This window comes from Peromyscus leucopus, chromosome 14 (assembly GCF_004664715.2).
Source record: "Peromyscus leucopus breed LL Stock chromosome 14, UCI_PerLeu_2.1, whole genome shotgun sequence".
Lineage (NCBI taxonomy): Eukaryota > Metazoa > Chordata > Mammalia > Rodentia > Cricetidae > Peromyscus > Peromyscus leucopus.
Window position 1 is genome coordinate 85,880,580 of NC_051075.1, and position 18,912 is coordinate 85,899,491.

General features: G+C 39.5%; 1 long non-coding RNA gene across 3 annotated transcripts in view; it reads left to right on the forward strand.

Annotated features, from left to right (window-relative positions):
• Positions 1–18,693, forward strand: part of LOC114701034 — a 105,884-nt gene extending 87,191 nt beyond the window's left edge. For 2 of the 3 annotated variants that reach the window (XR_005092888.1, XR_003735766.2), the window contains one exon: positions 18,523–18,693. This is a non-coding gene — a long non-coding RNA (uncharacterized LOC114701034). Of the gene's footprint in view, positions 1–15,783; positions 15,833–17,439; positions 17,472–18,522 lie in introns of those variants that run through there. The other variant, XR_003735767.1, reaches the window with a different exon arrangement.
• The last annotated feature ends 219 nt before the right edge of the window (positions 18,694–18,912 follow it).

The window sequence follows — 18,912 nt, forward strand, 5'->3', positions numbered from 1 at the left end:
TAATAGAAAAAGGTGGATGAGCATACATATCAACATGCACACACATAGACACAAATACACATACATGCACACAAATACACATACACACAGGAAAGAGATGTTAAAGACATAGAAAAGAGAGATAAGCAGAAATTCTGTTAAAGGTTACTCCCAGGAGCTTGGAACATAGCTTAGCTGGTAGAGTGCTGATTGCCTACTATACAAAGAGCCCTGGTACTCAGCACCACATACACTTGGAATGTTGGTGCACACCTGTAGTCCCAGCATTAGGAGGTGGGAGCAGGAGGAACAGGACCTGATTATCCTTCTCTGTGACATGGAGATCTTGAGACAAGCCTGATGTATATGATACCCTGTCTCAAAATAACAATAATTGTTGAATAAATATGATAATTTTGAGGGTAGGGTTATGAAATCAATATTTTCCATGGTGCTGCCAATGTAGTCAAGACAGGATTTTTTTGTTTCATGTTACTTTTAGATCTTCTCTTTTGAGAAGAGTGAAAGTTGTTCACAATATTTTATTTTGAACATGGCCAAAGCTAGCTCATAAGTCCTTGTGTTTAATGCCATCAGTCTGCCCTGTGGGAAGGTGCAAGGCTGTCTGTCTTACAAAAGAGAAATCCCATTTATCATGATAACTGCATCTCACCATCCAGCTGGTTCTTTGCCAGCTCTCCACCACTTAATGGAGGCTGAATTAGGCTAATAGTTTTGTGCACTGAACACTGAGACTTTGAGTTCCTCACAATGATTCATGTGTTACAGCTGTGGCCCATACTCGTTAATAACATCTGACTTTCCACAGAGCCACACAGCTTCCTTCCCCCTCAGCTTATCTTTTGAGAAAATGTCAACTTTCCAGTTTTCTGGATAAGCATGTGAAAGTGAGTGAATCTTAAGTCTTTAATAAAAACCATTATTCAGAGTAGTTGGAGTTATTGGGAAAAATACTGCTTTAAATGTCTTACCGAGATTCACATTTAGAAAATTATAATTTTCTAAGTTTTCAGAGAAATTATTCATGCTTTCATTTTTTTGGGGGGAGGGTCAGAATTACAATTTCCTAATTATGGCCTGATTAATCCAGAGTGGACTTCAATAATCTTATAATACTGTTTTTTGCATTTGCCCAAACATCTTTATGCCATAGAGTGTGTTATAGACAAAATGACAATTGGTTCAAATCAAGAGGCAAGGAAGCAAAACTACAGACTCTTATCTGTGTCTGGGATGTTCAGATTAAAATGGCAAAGCTACATTGATTCATGTTATGGAGTTTCATGTATCCTTGAACAAATGTTTAATATATCTTTGGTATAAACATATCATCTGAACAGTCTCAAATTTTATAACAAAAGAAATTTGGTTGAATACAGAAATGGAAGGGATAGAAGCATTGAATTGGTCTTAAAGAAATAAAATGTGTGCTTGTGTAAATGATTACAAAGGCCACGTTCATAACTTTTGACAGATGATTAAACTTAAAAGCAAGTTTGGAAATGTCTTTCCATTGGTTCTGGTGGCTTTGGATGCAGTTGTTATACATGGTCTTCTGCTTAACAGACAAGTGAACCTGACCTGTTTTTCAGCACTCACTGTGGGGTGGGGAGAGTACACTGTCTGTGGATGCAGTTAGACTTCTGCTTTTGTGTGTTGTTATCACTGTTAGCTTTGGTGGGGGATACTGTGTGCCGGGTCTCGCAAACATCCATTTTATCTCTTTCTCCTGTGGCTTTCAGTGCTTCAGTGCCCAGAGGTTGAGCCATAAAATAAAACATTTCCCAGATGTTCTTGTTGCTAAGTTTCCAGGTATGATTTGAATTCCTCTAAACTAATAGCCTTCTGAAGGACTTGGATTCCAAACTAAGTCAAAGGAATAAAAATCTGAATTCTGTCTTTCTGGTGGTGATACAGGCAGCATGGATCTAAGTTCAGCAACAATGCATTTGAATAAAGTACAACTCTATCACTCTGTCTTCTTTTTATGATATTTAGGCACCAATCCCTTTGTAAAACCTTCTCTGTCTTCTCTATGATTGATTCTGAAACCCTTAAACACACACACACACACACACACACACACACACACACACACACACACACGCACTTTTTTTCTCACTGTGGTGATTTGAATGAGAATGAACTCTATAGGTTCCTATATTTGAATACTTGGTCCTCAGTTAGTGGAACTGTTTGCAAAGGATTAGAAGGTGTGGCCTCATTGTAGGAAGTGTGTCACTGGGGGTGAGCTTTGATGTTTCAAAAGACTAGGGCCATTCTCAGTTAGCTCTCTTTCTGCCTTTTGGATCAGATGTAAACTCTTAGCTGCTGCAGCTACTGCTCAAGCACCATGCCTGCTGCTATGCTAGCCACCATGAAGATCATAGACTTTAATCCTCTGGGACCATAAGCCCCAAATTAAAAGCTTCATTTTATAAGTTGCCTTGATCATGGTGTCTTGTCACAGCAATTAAAGTAACCAAAACACTTACTTTTGATAGAGATAGGTGGTGCACATGTAATCAGTATTGCTGTGGTACATTTCATCAAATGTTGGTATGTTAGCATTTTATCATTGTGACTTAATGCAGGGCCAGTGAGAGGACTCAGAGGGTCAGGGTGCTTGTTGCTGAAACTTATGACCCGTATCATTTTATTTCAGTTGAGGTAGGACCAAGGTCCTTCTCTTGCATTAAGGCTGGGAAAGGCAACCCAGTATGGGGAGTAAGTTCCCCAAAACCAGCTAGAGTGTTAGGGACAGCCTCTGCTCCTATTGTTAGGAGTCCCACAAACAGACCAAGCTACTCAACTGTCACACATATGTAGAGGGCCTAGGTTGGTCCCATGCAGACTCCCTAGCTGTCGTTTCAGACTCTGTGAGCTCCTATGAGTCCAGTTAGTCAGTTAGTTGTTTCTGTGGGTACCCTTGTGATGACCTTGACCCCCCTTGCTCGTACAATCCTTCCTTCCTCTCTTCAGCAGGATTCCTTGAGCTTGGCCCAGTGCTTGGCTGTAGGTCTCTGCATCTGTTTCCATCAGTTACTGGATGAAGACTCTCTAACTCAGGATGATTTTTTTTCTAGTTCCACCCATTTGCCTTCAACTTTTCTGATGTCATTATTTTTAACAGCTGACTAATACTACATTGTGTAAATGTACCATGTTTTCTTTATCCATTCTTTATTTGAGGGAAATCTAGGTTGTTTCCAGGTTTTAGCTATTATGAATAATGCTGTATAAACATAGTTTGAAGTGTCCTTGTGGTATGATTGAGCATCCTCTGGGCATATGCCCAAGAGTGGTATAGCTGAGTCTTGAGGTAGCTTGATTCCCAATTTTCTGAGAAATCGCCATATTGACTTCTAAAGTGGCTTCTAAAGTTTGCATTACCACCAGCAGTGGAGGAGTGTTCCCCTTGCTTCACATTCTCTCCAGCATAAGCTGTAATTAGTGTTTTTGATCTTAGACATTCTGACAGGTGTAAGATAGAATCTCAGAGTCATTTTGACTTGCATTTCCCTAATGGCTAAGGATGCTGAACATTTCTTTAAGTGTATCTTGGCCATTTGAAATTATTCTGTTGATAATTCTCTGATTAGATCTATACTCCATTTTTAAAGTGGATAATTTGGTTTTTTGATGTCTAGCTTCTTGTGTTCTTTATATATTTCAAAGACCAGCCCTCTGTCAGATGTGAGATTGGTGAAGATCTTTTCCCCCCCATTCTTTAGGCTGTCATTTTGTCCTATTGACAGTGTCCTTTGCCATATAGAAGCTTTTCAGTTTCATGAGGTTAATTTATTAATCGTCAATCTCAGTGTCTGTGCTATTGATGTTATATGTAGGAAGCAGTCTCCTGGGCCACTGTGTTCAAGGCTATTTCCTACTTTCTCTTCTGTCAGGTTTGATGTAACTGGATTTATGTTGAAGTCTTTGATCCACTTGGACTTGAGTTTTGTGCAAGGTGATAGATATGGATCTATTTGCATTTTTCTACATGTCAACATCAAGTTATGCCAGCACCATTTGCTGAAGATGCTCTTTTTCCCCCATTGTATAATTTTGGCTTCTTTGTAAAAAAAAAAAAATCAGGTGTTCATAGGTGTATGGATTTATACCTGGGACCCCCATCTTGAAGCAACAGCCACTGTTTCCAGTTAACTTTCTCTCTGTCTCACATTCGTTGCCTCAAGAAGTGAGCTCTCAGCTACTGATCCAGTGATATGCCTTCCTACTGCCATGCCCCCAACCCTGATGGTCATGGACTTACCTTCTGAAACTATAAGCCCTCATTAAGTGTTTTCTTCCATAAATTGCCTTGGTCGTGACAATAGAAAAGTAATTAAGACATATAACGGGTCCCTAATTCAACATATTTATACATCATTATATTAATACTTTGGTTAAATGCATGTCATTGATTTTTTTCGATCTATCTTCCATTCTTGATCATGAGGTTGATACAAAAGGTAAGAAATATATTTTATTAATCTATGACTTAATATTTAAAATATTACATATATCAAAAATATTGTGAAACTGAATAAATGAAAAGAGAAAGGAGAATATGAAGATAGCAGCATGGTAAAATAAAGGGAGTATTGAATAGGGATCTGGAAACCCCTTGTCATGGTGAACTGTGACTATGAACTCCTCACCCAAAACAACAACCAACAATTTCCTATGATTCTGTGAAGGGGAGGCAAGTTTTCTGTACACTGTACTGGTTGGCTGGATGACTGAAGGTGGCTTCACATACATACAAACATAGTTAGTAGTTAGCATTGGGTTTATCTAGGTAAGAGATATTGGTAAATACATTTCCTCAAGGGTTAGCTTTGGAATTTTGAGAACCTCAAATTTTATCTCACCTTATTGGTCAAACATATTCTCTATACAGTTTAGATACAAAGAGAAGGAAAATAGATTCCATTTTTTGAGGGTCTGTTAACAAAGTCATGTTTTTTTGAAAGTGGGATGGGAGGTGCTGTTCAATCTTTGCTAACATTATGTACCATACTCTAACTTATCCTTACTCTTGTTAGATGTAAAACAGTATTTTCAGGGCTGAATTTTCTCAATCCCTAATTGAACCAGTTTTGATCATTCCATTTTTTTTCACTTGGAATTTCATCACCATTTTCTATCCCAGGTTTGCACGAGTACCAAGTTACTTTTTGACTACTAGTCCCCAAAGTAAGTGAGGTTGTCAAATCGCCAGTATCAGCATACCCAAGAATGTTTAATAAAAATAGTGCATCAAATACTTCTCTAGTCACTATGACCAAGTATGTAACAGAAGCATCTTAAGGGAGGGATGTTTGTTTTGGCTCATGGTTTCAAAGGCCTTGGTTCATAGCATTCATGGTAACAAGAGCATGTGATGCCACTTTAACTAGTGGTTAGACCAAAAAGCAAGGACTTTAGTCAGAAGCAGAAATGGGTACAACCATGATGTTCTAAACATCCGCAACCTTCAAACCTCTACTATCATTTGGGGACCAGGCATTCAAGTACATGACGGGGGAGCATTTACATTTGAATCCATACCATCTGCTCCTGGTCTCCATAGGCTCATGGCCATCTCATAATTCAAAATGTATGTAGTCCAACTTCAAGATTCTTCTTAGTTTTAATAGTCTCAACACTGTTCTAAAGTCCAAAGTCTCTTCAAAGACCCTAGGCAAACTCTTAACAGTGAGCCCCTGTAAAATGGAAAAGAAAATTATTTCCTTCTACTATACATTGGAATAAACATTCTCATTCCAAAAGGGAGGAATTTGAGCATAGGTAGGAAACATCAGACCAAAACACCAAGTCCTGCTGCCACTTGAAGTTATAGCTAGGTTCCTTGGACTCTGGCTACAGTAGTCTCCTACTGTGCTGCACTGCTGAACCAGGGAAAATATTTCCTTTGGTCTCCTTGTTTAAGATACCCCAGAGGTTTTCCCTATTTGTACAATGTTTTCTCAGGTACATTCCTTTGAAAATCTTTCAAATAACTGCATTTTTACACTTGAGGGACTTCATGGGAGGAGTCCTACTTTTAAGCTACCTTTTCTATTATCCTAGTGCATAGTTGTAGCTTGAGTTTTTCTGCCTTGCCCACAATCAGGACAAATCTCTGTCACCCGCCAGTCCCACAGCCGCTCAGACCCAACCAAGTAAACACAGAGACTTATATTGCTTACAAACTGTATGGCCGTGGCAGGCTTCTTGTTAACTATTCTTATATCTTAAAGTAACGCATTTCTACAAATCTATACCTCGCCACGTGGCTGGTGGCTTATCGGCGTCTTCACATGCTGCTGGTCATGGCGGCGGCTGCAGCCAGTCCTTCTGCCTTCCTGTCCTTTTATTTCTCCTCTCTGTTAGTCCCGCCTATCCTTCCTGCCTAGCCACAGCCGATCAGGTTTTATTTATTGATCAATCAGAACAACTTGACATACAGACCATCCCCCAGCACAGCCAAGTGCAGACCATCTCAAACACCTGCACTCAGGCCCATGGTCCTAATCATCCTCTATACAGACCTGCTGGGTAACACCACAAAGAACCCAAGAAGGGCTCCCACAGGACATACAGACCATCCCACAGCACATAGTGCATGGCTTGTTTTAATAATTAGAGTCACTTTGCTCATACCTCCCCTGAAAGAGGGACAGAGCTTCTTGTGCTTACAGATAAGAACTGGGGGGGGGGGGGGGAATGTTAAATATGAAGGTTTGTCTCTTCAGAGGGAGAGATGTATAATCTCTTTACCACCCAGAAGGCTGGAGACAGAGTTAATAACCTAGTGGCCTCTGTACTGTTTGTAAGATGGAGATCACAGCAGATCCTCTCCCAGACTCTGAAGATGTCACATGTAGTCAATCTATAGAATCTATCTTTATGGAAGATGTCACATATATTTTACAAAGAGTTTCAATATAGTCATGCATTAACCTTTATTGTGTACATGGGATTGAGTTAATTATCACCAGGGAACTTTTTTTCCAAATTGTACTGTGCTTAAATATGCCCAATGCCTGAAATTCTTGGAGTTTGAATCAACACTGGCTACTAAATCATGTTGAATTGGACTTTCTTCTTGCCTGTCATGGATCAACACTCAGCTGGCTCTGTCAGTCACAGAGACCCTTACCCTCTCCTTTCTGTAACTTTTATGCATACACTTATTTTCTTTGCTGAAATATGTGTTTTTCATATCTTTCTATTTACTTACCACTCTTAAATCTCACTGAAAACCTGGCTGAAATCAGCCAGCAACAACCATGCTGCAGCCTGAATACTATACTATCTTGACATCTTTCTGTGCCAAATTAGTTCATTACTTTTTAATTCAGCCTCATTTAAATTTTCAAGACTTTGTCAAAGCACAGCCAGATTACTTGCTATCATACAACAGGAGTGGTTTTTAGCCCAACCCCCAGATAGAGTTCTTTCCATCTGAAACTTTATGTCTTTACTTTCTGCATTTCTATTGGAATTTTGGTCTTCTGAGCTTCCACAAGAATAGCCTGCTAAGTTGTATTTGTAGTATTCTGAAATTTCTCTAGCTCTTGCATTTTCCTCCATTTCCTCTTGGAAGGCCTATAGTAAAGCACCATGGTCAGGTTCATAACAGTAGCCTCCACTTTTTACCATCTTTTTTTTTTTATTAGTTATTTCTTCTGTCTCAGTTACAAAATACCCCACAGAAATACCTTAAGGGAGGAGGGTTTGCTTTGGCTCACAGTTTCAGAAGGTATTCATGATTGTGGGGAGGAACTGCAGTACCTACTGCATCAGAAGAATGTGGCAGAGACTTCTTATGTGGAGGTCAGAACAAGAAGAGGGGAGCTTGGACAGTAACCAGAAATATGTTTTTCTTCAAAGTATTTTTTTAACATTTATTTTTATTTTATGTGTGTGAATATTTTGCCTGCATGTGTAGCTATGTACCACATATATACCCCGATGCTTAGGAGATACAGACAGTTGAAAGTCATCCTGTGGGTGATGGGAACCTGATGCAGGTCCTTTATAAGAGCAGCAAGTGCTCTTAACTGCTAAGCCATCTGTCTAGCTCTCTGTTTTTTTGTATTAAAAATGGAGATTTTTTTCTTGCTTCTGGTCCACATTTAGCATTTTATATTATTTCACGTCACAGGGGTTTTTGAAAGGATCATATTTGGTACTTGTGGGAACAGGGGAGGGAGGACCTAGAAGAGGAAGAGCTGGGGAGGGGTGTGTGTGTGTGTGTGTGTGTGTGTGTGTGTGTGTGTGTGTGTGTGTGTCTGTGTGTCGTGTATCTAGCTTTTCCTCACAATTTCCTTAATTGGAGCCTTGCTTTCCATACTGGGCCACTGGGAGGGGTCAGAGTTGACCATCTGAAGGTCTTAAGGAAATAGATACAGTCCCTCAAAATGCCTGCAATATTTTAAGGCCTTGGTTTCAATATCCAGCGTTCTCATTGTGGGGGTTGGGATCAAACAAAAACACACTGGTTTCTTTCATTGAAACTGCTTGAAGTTTTGGTGGATTTGGAAACCACAAAATGATGAAAGAGATGAAGAAACTGGAAACTATTTGGGGCCAGCCTTTCCCCACAACACACAAAGCATGGCCCAGAGCCTGCTGGGAAATCAATGGGCACTTCAGTAGTTGATTTTCTCCTGGTAGATAGGAGTCTGGATCCTTGAATCCTCACCTGAGCCCTCTTCAGCCACAGTGGAGCTCCTTTAGCCTCTGGGCCCTCCACACAGTAATTTGGGTAATGAATCTGTTGCCCCAGATCCAAGACCCTGCTGCTCATCATGCTGGCACACCTCTTCTGTCCCATTGTCAGGACATGAAAGAATCGTTCTATTTGTCAGTGCAGTTTAGTGTCATGTATATGTTGTGAGGCCTCTTGAGCTGTTGTGCCTGCCCGGCTGACTAATGTGTTGGTGCCCATCTAAAGGCTGATGGTACAGTGGTACATGGGTGGCAGGACAGGGTTGGAGCCCTTCTGCAGCCCATGTCACACTGGCAGGTGTTCGTAGTGGTGTGATCCAAGTTCTGTTGCTGCTTTTCTCTGCAGCCCTTTGTCTTTGCCTTTCCCCCACTTCATGAAGAGACCCTTGGACCTGAGTCATTGTCCTTGAATAGACCCATGTTATTTATATATTAGTTGACCACAGCCTTGGTGAAGTTGGAAAGTTTGTTCGTTTGTTTGTTTTTTTTAAAGCTGGAGCCAGTTCTTCATAAACTGGTTGATCTTTAGTGTAGGGCCTAGCTGCACCTTGTTCATGAGTGTGCCTAGGTTAACTGCATTTTCAGTCTTCTGGAAGTCAGAGCCAGTAGAGAGGTCCTCAGTCCGGTTTCAGAGCTTGGCTTCCTTCTGAGTGTTATGTTTGGACAGAAGCTGGATCTTGATCGCAGTTCAGAGTATCTATGGTGCACCCTTGTTGAACTGTATGGAATTCATGGCAGGGACACCAGTGTAGGAGTGGACAGGGAAGAGAAGGACCCAGAGCCAGGCAGGTTCAGATATGGGGCTAAACTTTTAAAACACTGTCCCTACTTTCTTCTTCAGGTTGGCCCCATGCCCTAAGGGTTTTATATCTTTCTAAAACAGTGATACCAACTGGAAGGGAGGAGAGTACATTTCATAGGCGAATGGTAAACAAATACAAACTAATGGGACTTTTCCTAGAACTACCAATGGGCATTTATGGAGGTGGCATCCAGAAGTCTGGGTTTTAACTGTTCCTCTAGGAAATTCTGGTGCATGGTAAAGTTTGAGAAACCCTAATATTCAGAACATTGTCAGAGTAAGTAAAATGTAAGCAGCATTAGAAAGAAAATAACACAACCCTACCAATCAGTTAAAACACAGAGGTGGTATGATGATCAAATATAAATTCTCATCTCAGACCATCACATAAGGGAAACCTAATGTCACAGAACATTGTTGTGGAATATTGCTTTACACTGTGTAAAGATGTGTCACTGTGATTGATTTAATAAGATGCTGAATGGCCATTAGCTCGGCGGGAAGAGGTTAGGTGGGACTTCTGGATAGAGAGAGGTCTGGGAGGAGTTGAATGCAGAGGGAGCAAGACATGCAGGAAGAGAGGTAAAAGCCATACTCATGTGTCAACACATAGATGAATAGAAATGCATTAATTTAAGTTATAAGAGCTAGTGGGACAAGCCTAAACTATAGGCTGAGCTTTTATAATTAATAAGTCTCTGTGTCAATTTTTGTGAGCTGGCAGCCCAAAGAAAAATCCAGCTACAGAACACTAGACAACTAACATTTATTTTTAGATGACTTTTTTCTAAATGATCAACCTATGTGATCATACAAATCACTGTAAGAAAGAAGAAAGATCCATGATGGGGGTGTCTGGGAATGAGGAAGAAGCACAGGGTCACTGTGGTAGCTTGAGAGTGGGTGGAGGATCAAGACATCAAATGGTTAAAGAGATGAACAAAGTAGAAAACATGAAAACCACTCCTTTCTTGTTTGGCTGTGTGCCAGCCATCACTCTGTTACCATGACAGCACTTTGCAAAGTTTCTCATGAATAACAGAAAGGATGAAACAAGAAAAAGGAGGTAAGGGTGAGAGAATATGGAGATGAGTGTTGGGCTGTGTACACCAGCTAAGACAGGAGCACTAAGAAGCAAAGTACCCTTCCAGAAAGCAGCACTGCAATCTCTAGGACTCTTTACCAGGTCCTAAAAATACCACACAAAGAGAAAGGGATTAGTTACATGTGTCTTTCATTGCCGATTGCAAGAGAGGCTGGGGCATGTCTTGGTAGATGTGTGCCCACAAGAGAAAAAATGAATTATTAATAATGCACAGATATTTCTGTCACACAGATGCAAATAATATTGTCTAAAAAGTGATTTGTCTTACCTGTCCTCTATTAGCAAAGATAACAAATTTAATGAAGTTAAAGAATAGTTGTAACTGTCATTTATGAGAGACTGATATTCATGTTAAGATACACACACTGAATTTCTCAGAAGCTTATTTTCACTGGTAGTATGATTTACTTTTCCAGGTAAAATATTATATCCCCTTGACTCATTTGAGAAAAATTAAATTATTCTTTAACTGTGTGCATGTGTGTATCTGAGTACAGGTAAGTAGACTCGAGTGCTTCAGAATCAAGAAGGGAACTTGAATCCGTGGAAGGTAGATTTTAGGAGTTGTTAGCTGTTCCATGTGACTGCTAGGAACCAAACTTGGGTTCTCTGCAAGAGCAGTATATTTTTTTAACTGCTGAACCATCCCTACAGCCTCCTCCTCTTGACTCTTGAAGGAACACATAATGTAGGCCTGAGGATAACAGCCCACTCACTTCTTTTTCCTTAACAGTCTTACATCGAATTATGTTCATATGTGATAGCCAGCTAGGAATCTTACTAAATATTGATGGGGGTAAAAATCATATAACAAATGTAATTAGACTGAAATTTGAATACCATTGAGGTTTCAAAACATGATCATAAACATGAAGGAAGATAAGACAGCTCTGATGTGGAGGTTTTGAGCACATCACTGAATGAAGAGAAAGATGCTATCTTGAACATTACACTGTCACCTTGAGTAGGTCACTCTGCATATTTATCTGAAATATGCAAGGTGGAAAATTAGGGTGAACTAATCTGAGAAGTGCATTTACCTTTCAAATGGTTTAGAACACCCATCAAACACAAAAAGGGCTTTCTGTGTCTTGAACAACTTCAGTTGTGGTAGATACCACTCCTGTTTTTAATTGGACTAAACTGAGACTATTTCAATCCCTGTAGTATATGTAGAATGTGAGGGAAAGGAAATAGAGTCATTGGAAGCAAAATGAGATAATTAATATTCATATCTGCAAAGCTTTTAGCATAGAGCTCAATAAGTTAGTTAATTTGAACCTTTAGAGAATCATTTTAGAGTGTGTCATAGCTCTCAAAATTCAAAATTTTTCTTCTCATTATGACAATATCTAAAAATTTGTCAACATGTTATGGCTCAAATATACCCCCCACATTCATGTGTTGAAACCTTAATTCCAATGAACAGTAATGGAAATAGGTAATTTTCCTGATAATCATCTTGCTCACTTTCCTGGGACTGGATCAGTTGCCATGGCAACAAGTTGATAGTGGTAAAGCAGGAAGATGAAGTCACTTCATCTTCACCTTGAGTCAAAGGTCTCCTGTGAGTGCCTCTTATTGTTTAAACCTACTTAAGCCTGGATTCCCAGGCTCCAGGGATTAAGTCTGCAGGAGACTAGGTATGGCAGACAGCATTAAAACAGCCCATGTGCCTTATGGGACTCAATCCCTGATCCTGCCAGCAGCACTGGTGGGAATTTGTTCTGTATTCTGTGAATGTGTGTTGCTCTGATTTAGTTGATAAATAAAATGCTGATTGGCCAGTAGCCAGGCGGAAGGTATAGTATAGGTGGGATAAGCAGAGAGGAGAATTCTGGGAACAGGAAGGCTGAGTCAGGAGTTGCCAGCCAGACACAGAGGAAGCAAGATGTGAAGGCAGAACTGAGAAAAGCCAAGCCACGTGGCTAAACATAAATAAGAATCATGGGTTAATTTAAGTGTAAGAGTTAGTCCATAGTTAGCCTGATCTAATGGCCAAGCAGTTTTAATTAATATAAGTCTCTGTGTGTTTACTTGGGTCCAAGTGGCCACAAGGCCATGAGAGCTGGGCAGGACCAGGAAAACTTCAGCTACACAGCACCCTGCAGGATTCCATCACTACCTATAACCTCCTTTTAATTCACTAAACCTCAGCCTCATTTGGAACTTCCCTTTTATGGAAAGAGCTATGCTTGGTCTTGTCTCAGTGCCTTCACACATACCTTGTCCTTTGTGTGATGAGTTCATGATCAGATCTTCGTCTCCTTGAATCTTAATAATCCTTAACATTAGCTTAAAAGACATTTTCTTGAGGCAAAAGAGATGGCTCAGTAGTTAAGAGCACTTGCTGCTCCTTCAGAGGGTAGAGTTCGGTCCCAGCACTCAAGCTCAGTAGCTCAAAATCTCCTGTAATTCCAACTCCAGGGTGTCTGATGCCATCTTCTGGCCTCCTATACACAGGTACCCATACATGTGTGCACACACATGCTTGTACACACACACACACACACACACACACACACGCACAATCTTTAAAGGAAAGACACTCTTAAAGGAAGTGTAACTAGACTTCCTGGATGGATTAGATCCCTGTGGAATGATCCCCAGTGTAACACATGTTGCTGTAATTAAATATTTACTTTTTTCTTTTTCTATTGCTGAGGTTCAGACCCAGGGCATTATACTTGCTAAGCAAGCACTCTACCATTGAATTAAATCCCCACCCCTTTGCTTATTTCTTCATAGAATATTGTATTCTTGGCTCTGAACATGGAGATTTTGTCTACTTTATCCACCATGGATATCCTCTTTCTGTACATATAAACACAAAAACCCAATAGGCATTAGTGGACCAAAGAATGAACAAATGCATAATAAATAAGTATTTTTTGTGTTTTATTCAAGCATGCAAAACTATTGTATATGGCTATACAACACAGATAGCAACACGGAAAAGAGCAATCTTTAATTGCTTTTCTTCCCTTGTATATGTTTCTGCAGTGCTTTATGTATATAGGGAGAGGGAAGAGGAAAAAGGAAGAGAAGTGGGGTTGAGGGGAAGCAGCAGCACGGGAACATGAACCAGGAGCTAGAAACAAATATAGTCTTCAAATGCCAGCTTGGTGTAGTTGCTTATGTTTGTCATCTCAACATGTGGAGGCTAAGGCAAGAAGATTGCTGTGAGTTCAAGGCCAGCCTGGGCTCTGTAATGAGATCCAGGGATATCTGGGATATAGTATGTGATCCTGTTTCTAAAAAGATAAAAACCTAAGCAGAGCAACTCCTCACCTCCTCCAGTGCTATCAGAACAAAGGTGCACACTGGTGATGGAGCTCTTCATAGTCATACCTCCTATGGTTTCTAGCACAGTGTGTGAACTTTGGGGACACCAGACTCAAACTATAGCATATATTTACCTGACCATTCAACTACTCAATAAGCCTTTATTGACCATCGGCCATGTGCCAGGCGTTGGCTATAGAGATACAACTCCCTCTAAAAAGGAATATAGTCAAGTGAATACTCTCTCCATCTATCTCCCCCCAAGTATAGGGATAAATGGTATCTTACCTTAAACATAAGACACATTTGTGTTTACAACTGTCTGACAAATGACTAGGACAGAATTTTTATAAGAAAACTATGTAGGCCACTTATAGTTTCCTAACCAATTTATTATTATTAGTTGAGGAAAAGACTATTTCAAGAGGTTTTCTTTTGGGGGGTTGGAGAGACAGTGAGAAGATCATACTTATAAAGAATTTCTTTTTGGTCAGAACCCTTACACATCAACATTTCATTTAAATTTCACATACTGTATTCACAACTAGTCTGTTAACTTTTCAAATAATTTTAGAAATCACAGTGACACATAATAAATAGGCATTTTACAGATTTTTTTCTCCTAGGTATTCTTTGGTATAGGTGCTATCAAATAATGAAAATATTGACTGAAACACAAGATAAGAAGCAATGAATTCCTTCCCTGAGACATGGTTTGAAGAAATTCCTCCTTTAGTACAAAGACAGGCTTACAAATAGCATATAGAATTAACTGTACACACAAGTGGGCATGAACAAGATGTTCCAGGATGTTTATAGAAAGAGCTATTTGACTTATATTGTTTAAGAACGTAATTATCTTTCTTGAAGACTGTTCCTAAAAATACTGAAACTTTTCCTTCTATAATCATTTGCCTTTCACACCACAGGCTACATTTTACATCATTTAAACTTGGATCAGCAGCATGGGGCTGAATATGCCCCATATATTTTTTCTTACGAGTCTTTTACTAAATGAATGTCTCAAGATTCTTCTGCTAACCAGAACCATGATTTCAATAAAGTCCAGTGAAAATCTAATTATGCTTTCTAGTTCGAAGTTGCTTATAATTTTCAATGTTTAGTTTGTAGTTTCAAGTTTACTCTCATAACCCAAAGAGCTGGAAGGGGCCTTGTGGGGTGCTCAGCTAGTCTACTGCCTTAGACTTGTGCAGTGATTATATTGTGTACCCTAATAAACCTGCCTGGGCATTGCAGGGCAGAGCCAGCCACTAGATTAGACACAGAGGCCAGTGATGGCACACACCCTTAATCCTATCACTCAGGAGACAGAAATCTATCTGGATTTCTGTGAGTTCAAGGCCACACTGGGAACAGAACCAGGCATGGTGGCACACAATTTTAATCCCAACACTTGAGATCTCATGCCTTTGCTTGGGAGGCACACACACCTTTAATCACAGGAAGTAAGATGTTAGGGCAGAGAAAGGTATATAAGGCATGAGGAAACAGGAACTCACTGTCTTGAGACTGAGGATTTCGTAGAGGTAAGAACGTGGCTGGATTGTTCTGTTTTTCTGATCTTTCACACAATATCTGGCTCCAGGTTTATTTATTTATTTTTATTAATAAGACCTCTTAAAATTCATGCTACAGACTTGCATAATCCTGACTTAATAAATTGACCCTCTTGTTTGGACCTTGCAGTCACAGGTCACAGTCTTGGTGAGCAATGCTTAGTTTTCCTTACAGTGGATATGTTGTTCTTGGGAGTTTAACCCACTGTGTTTCCCTTCTTGTTCCTTAAACCCAGTAATACCTTTTCAGTTTTTTACCTGAATTTACTTTATTGGTTACTATTCTTTACCAGCTTGAAAACAATCAGATCTGTCATTCTTCCATGCAGGAATAGAAAAGAGGTAAGCAATAAAAATCCCCAACTTCTTTATTCTTCTCTTGTAGAACTTACTTTCTTACTTCCAGTATTCTTTTCATCTCTCTCTGATTTCACTGCTAAAGAGACTCTGAAGATGGTCAAAGCCAAGACAAACAGATTTCTTTATATTTATTTGGAAAATCTCTATTGAACATGCATTTCATTCTTAGTCTGTGTTCTGAAATAAAGAGACAACACTGAATGGGAGAAAGTCTTTGCTCTAAAGGAGCTGACTGACATGGTTGGGATGCAGAATTGAAAGCAGACAATACCTAGAGGAGCAAGTATGAGATTACATAGATAGGAAGCCTATCTACCTATCTACCCATCCCTGGGAATGAGCCTGTCTTTGTTTCATTTCTACTACTGTGATGAAATATCCTAACAAAAGCAACTTGGGAAAGAGGCAGTTTGTTTCAGATCATAGTTCCAGGTTATAGCCATCACTGTGGGAGAGTCAGAACAGCAGGAGTTTGAAACAGCTGGTTACACTGCATCTATAACCATAAAGCAGAGAACAAATTAATGTATGTGTGCTTGTGTTCAGTTCACTTTTACTATGCTTATAGAGTTCAGGACCCACTGCCTAAGTAACGGTGGCACCCACAGTGGATGGGTCTTCCACCTCCATTAAACTAGTCAAAACAATCCTCCAAAGACCTGTCCAGGCCAACCAGATCTAGACAATCCCTATAACCATACTCTTCACAGATGATTCTAGATTGTGTCAAGCTGGCAACTAAAATTAACTATCACCAGACCCTTTCAGGCAGCAAAGCTCCACATGGAGAAGGGCTGCAGAGCTGCAAGTGACCACTGTCATAGCATACACAAAGTTGGCTCATTGCTCTTCCAGACCCACCTTATCTACCACTGTCATAGCACATACAAAGTTGGCTCATTGCTTTTCCAGACCCACCTTATCTAGAAGTATCCTTGGGACTTTTCAACCAAGTACCTCAGCCAGACACACAGAAAATAGTCTCTTAGTTTCATTTCATGATGTCAGATGTCTTTGGAAGTATTTCCTCATGGCACAACACTTGCTACCCTCTCTACTACCCCACAAGGGACCTTAAAAGAGCAAGCTCTGCTTTCACTGGGTGAGCTATAGCCTTTTACTTCAGACTCTGTTGTGCTGTCTCCAATAAATCCATTCCCTGAATATTCCTTCTTCCCCCCTTTACAGTTGACTTAAGACTCCATTGCAATTAATTAGAGAGTAAGGGATGGTGTCCATCTTGAAAATTTGTTAGAAAGTCTTATTCATTTGTTTCCTGATGCTCATGACACAACCACAGACTGGTAAGTTATGAAGTAATTTATTTTGGCTCACAGTTCAAGTTAAAGGCACAGAACAATATGTGGGACTGTTCTTGCTGGCAGAGTTCAAAGATGTGCATGGCATCTTGTAGTGCAAAGTCTAATTGGTCTTAATAAAAACCCAGAGTCTGATATTGGGGTAAATGCTGAAAAATCATAGAAATAAAGGAGCCAGCCACTAGAGAAACACCTTACCTCTAAGAATTCTCAGACTGAAAAGGGGTGAGCTCCTGTCTCCTCCCACCTTATTTTTCTCTCTCCACCCAGCCATATCACTTCCTGTCTCCAACTCCTAAGTACTGAGATCAAAGGCATGAGATCCCAAGTGCTGGGATTAAAGGTATGTGCCACCACTTTCTGGCCTCTATGGTTAACTAGTGGCTAACTCCACACTCTGATCTCCAGGCAAGCTTTATTTGTTAGAGCACAAACAAAATATCACCACAGAATCTCATAGCAAGAATCAAGGATGTGCATGTATATGTGTCTGGCTTTCCTTTCTTGACTAATAAAGCTACTAGGGCTCAGTCATTAGGCTTTGCTCTAATAACTGTTTCTAGTCTCAAAGGCCTCATTTGAATACCAGTCAGATTAAAGTTCCTGGAGTTTAATACCTTACTATGGGATTAAATTTCAAAATTTGAAGCTTTGGGGACATAGAAGCTATATCCAAACCATGGTAAAGGCATAGGAAACAGTCTCTGTAAGAGTAGTGTGTGTTTGGAGAAGATGTACTTTCTCATTTTCTGAGCTTAGGACTTGGTAAGACCCACTGGGCCTTTCTTCATTTTTGTTCCAAGTTTCTGTATACATATACATTCCTATTTTCTTAATTGACTGTTTACAGAGAGTTTTTTAAATAAAATAATAATAATAATAATAATAATAATAATAATAATAATGGTGAATTTGTGGATTTTTCTTGTACTTCTGCCAATTTTACTACATATATATGAAAATTGTTATATTTTCTTTTCAAATTCCAAGTTTAATTTTATCATAACACTTGCTTAATTTCTTTTGCCTGCATGTTTTCCTGGAGTTTTAATAGAGCAACTCCACTTCTTTGCTCAGTACTTGTCAGGAATGTTTTTCATACTTTAGGCTTCCAGGTCTTTTGTTTTCTAATAAAAATAATATGGATATCTTAGAAGAAAAATTCAACCAGACTTAAACTATGTATGACATGACAGTATTAGTTTGTTGAGGGATTGATTTGTGTCTACAGTGCTCAGAAACATCTTTTGATTAGTTCATCATTTTTATGTGCTCTCTACTCATTTTTTGTTTCTATTTAATTCTTTTCTTGATATTGTTTTTAACTTTAATAATTTTTTTCTTGCCCATCAGATATTTTAAAGTTTGAGCTGGCAAGATGAACCAGTAAGACAACCCAAGACTGACTCTCAGAGCCCACTGTAGAAGAGAACAAACTCCACAATGTTGACCTCTCACCTCCACATGTGTACTGTGGGATACACAGCCCCTACCCCCAGATAAGAAATAAAAACAAATTAATAAATAAAAAGCAATTTTTAAAGCTTTTTGGTTATGTTTACTTTTTATGGAAATGTAACTCAAGTTTTGAAATCATAGTTGCTATCCTTCATTGTCATCATTGTGCATTTCAAAACTTCTGGAAAAGTTTTAGAGTTTATCTCTTATGTATTTACTTCACATCAATTTCCATTCTAGTTGCTCATGTGCTGTCCTAATCTCTCTATTTTTCACAGGGTTCTT